Source organism: Saccopteryx leptura, chromosome 3, assembly GCF_036850995.1.
Source record: "Saccopteryx leptura isolate mSacLep1 chromosome 3, mSacLep1_pri_phased_curated, whole genome shotgun sequence".
Lineage (NCBI taxonomy): Eukaryota > Metazoa > Chordata > Mammalia > Chiroptera > Emballonuridae > Saccopteryx > Saccopteryx leptura.
Genome location: NC_089505.1, coordinates 62,735,691 through 62,738,790, shown reverse-complemented (window position 1 = coordinate 62,738,790; position 3,100 = coordinate 62,735,691). Strand labels below are relative to the sequence as shown.

Below are 3,100 nucleotides of genomic sequence, written 5' to 3'. Positions count from 1 at the left end.
AAAAAAAACTAAGCCCTAAGCTATAACGACCCTGCCTGCTTACAGCCTGTCCCCACACCCAATGCAAACTATAAGTGAGCAAACATATATATCATATTTACAAACTTATTTGACCAACAGGAGGAGATTTATTTAATATGCCAGCCGCATATGACTAACACGGGGCATTGCAGACCCAAATCATGCACGCCTAATACATTTCAGAGGCTGGTTATATACCCCTGATCACATACAGGCTGGGGGAGCATGACATCATGGCACAAGCTTATAACATTTGTTTAGGGAATCCATAGAAACATTAAAACTTTTAAAGTACACAATCAAAGACATTTATGAATCTTTTAGTGTCTATCTCCCCTCCTTTGCCTAGAGGTATGTTATTCTCAGGATTCCAGGAATGGAGGGAGAGCCAAAATCAATGTAGGCTGGTATGTATATTCTGTCTCTTATTGAAAAAGAAAAGAAGTTCCTCAGACAACCTTTACTCTACAGTTAAAACTAAATGACCCATTGTCCTTGTAAGTCAGGAAGCTTCTACATTCTTCTCCTTCCCCTTCCCAAGGAAAGGACAGGACAGAAAGCCTGACCTTTCCTTCTAGAATATCAATATTAATTTTGCAGCTTTTTGGTACCTTATCACACATCAGCTTTCCAGGTATGTCCTTTCAAGGTGGTGGTCTTTACTGATTGTTTGGCACTAGGGTGGGTGGTCATTGGTCATTGCATCTGGTCCTGATGTCAGCCATGGTATCGCTTCATCTGGTTTTGCTGCTTTTCTGGGCCTGGAGCTGAAACACAACTGAGGCCTAGATGTTATCTCTAGTTTGACCAAAACTCTGTCTCGTGGTCATCAGACCCGAGGCTTTGTTCCTAAAATTATTTGATGCTGATGATCAGAACCTCATTGCCCTGATGGCCTAATGCTGAAGGGAATAGTCATGCAAGGGAGAAGGAGGCCAGTGAGTCAGGGTACTGGATGGAGCCAGTTTGAATCCACTATCTGTTTCAGTTTTCTCATCCCACTTGCCAAGAAATTTTCCTAGCTTCTTACGATCCTGCCTCAGAAGGACTAAGTGGCAGATGGGGGGACCATGGTCTTCCTCACAGTGTCACTCTGGCTGCAGAGCCCGGTCACCCATGACTGGCAGGACCAGGAGGTGCTGAAGCACTGGTCACCCCGGCTGTGATGAGAGTGTCTGTGAAATGCACGGAAGCCCCGAGACTGTAGAGGAGGAATCTGAGGACACTCTGTATGAATCAAATTACAGCTGCCTCCCAGGAACAGGCCTGAAATACCCAGCATTCATGATCTAGTTAATAAAGTGCCCAGTGGATCTGAACATGAAAGTACTGGCTGATCTAGCCATCTGGGACCCAAAGGCTTTTAAGTCCTTGCTGCTTTGGCCAAAAGGAGATGACAGGAGAATTTGCTGCTGCCTTGGGAGACAGGAAGGAGCCTGAAGACATATTTTCTGTTGGAATCCATGGGAGTCCAAAAAGACCAGTATAGCAGGCTTTATTGAAAGGAAGAAAGGAACCCTGCCGGGCCCTTCTCTGGGGAGAAGGGCACTGGTACAGACTAGGGGTGAATTTTTATAGGGTTTGGGAGAGCCTGAGGAGATACTGAGTCAGAAGTTCTGGTATGTCCCTTCCTGCGGATGTACAGTTTTGGCTTTCTGGAATGCTCCTCCTTAGGGTGGTTGACCCGCTTCTTGGAACTCTTCTGCCTCAGGGGCGATTATCCAGTAAGTAAGGGTGAGGTCAGGCAGTCAGGCGGAACAACCAAAGGGCAGTTGGAATTTCTGGTAAATTCATATATCTATCATTTTTCAATGTGGCCCAGTACCACTGAGGGGGACCCCGACACCACCCGCCCTCTGCAACCAAGTGTCTGAGGAAAGGGCTTTTCTCCTGGGTGACTGTAAAGCCAGCAGGCACGGCCAGGGCCACTATCACAGCAGCCCAGCCCTTGCAGGTTCGCATTGGATTCGGACAGTCGGTAAAGAAACAGCGGAGCCAAAAACTGATGGGCCATAGCCTTTAATCCTACCTTGCACCCGGCGGGCAAGTAAAAACACACACTGGGCTCCAAAACCCAGTCACATTCAGTGCTCATAAAGCCACTGACTTATCCGAGTTTCCTAGAATCAAAGGTTTCTAGCTCACCAGCCTTCTTCTCCTCAGTTCCCCATCTGCTTCCTTATCCCAGATACAAACTCTACACAAACTGGCATCTCACTCAGCACTCCACCATCTTGGCTGCTTTTCCTGGCCTCCTCCACGTGGCTGGCTCTACTTTCTCTGCTCTCTCATGCTAATCTCAGGAACCAAGCGGCAAGTTCCCGTTCTACCCCTATTTTATAGTGTAGCTTCACAACCTTTAATCCAATATACAAAATAGGGTAGTCTCTAATACAAAGTCACTTCTCTGAAGCATGATTGGATTGTACCACCCTACAGCAAAAAGGGTGGGAAAGGCTTAATCCCAAAACCAAGCCCCAGGTTACAACGATCTCCAACACACATTAATATCACCTGGGCGATGGCCTCTTTAACAAAGTGAGCATAATACATTTTATCTGCCCAACAGTGACCATAACTACAAAGGGGCTAAAAATCATTTGTCTACAGCGTGTTAAATTTGATTTGCAGTTGAGTTAATTCACATTTCAGTAATAGGTGTGAGAGTAAATGCCTGTCCTCACTGGGACAGACCAGAAGCATCTCATACAGGCAGTATAAATACAGCTGTGTAGTGTGAAAGGTGAAACTGAGGGGCCAGTCCACTGAGGGGGGGGGGGACACCTATTGTCAGTCTCCCTTGGTGACTGGCAGGTCGGTATACCCCCCCCCCCGCCCCACTGATTAGGTCAGACCTGGAGGTACTCCAGCTGGACTGCCTTATCCCGTCCTGTATGGGAGAGCTGACAGGCTAAACCCCTTCCCAGGTCTATGGATGGGCACTGGGGAGAGCTGAATTGAAAATGCAACGCTGGTATGTTCCAAAGGGAAAATTCATTTAAAAGCTTGGGTGCAGGCTGGTCAAGGCAGACGAAGCCATTTTATCAGCCAGAGAGTGACAGAGCCGGGTTTATATAGG

At 47.2% G+C, this 3,100-nt stretch overlaps 1 pseudogene; it reads left to right on the top strand.

Moving 5' to 3' along the window:
- Nucleotides 1–1,091: 1,091 nt before the first annotated feature.
- Nucleotides 1,092–1,510, top strand: LOC136398174 (large ribosomal subunit protein bL20m pseudogene; annotated as a pseudogene).
- The last annotated feature ends 1,590 nt before the right edge of the window (nt 1,511–3,100 follow it).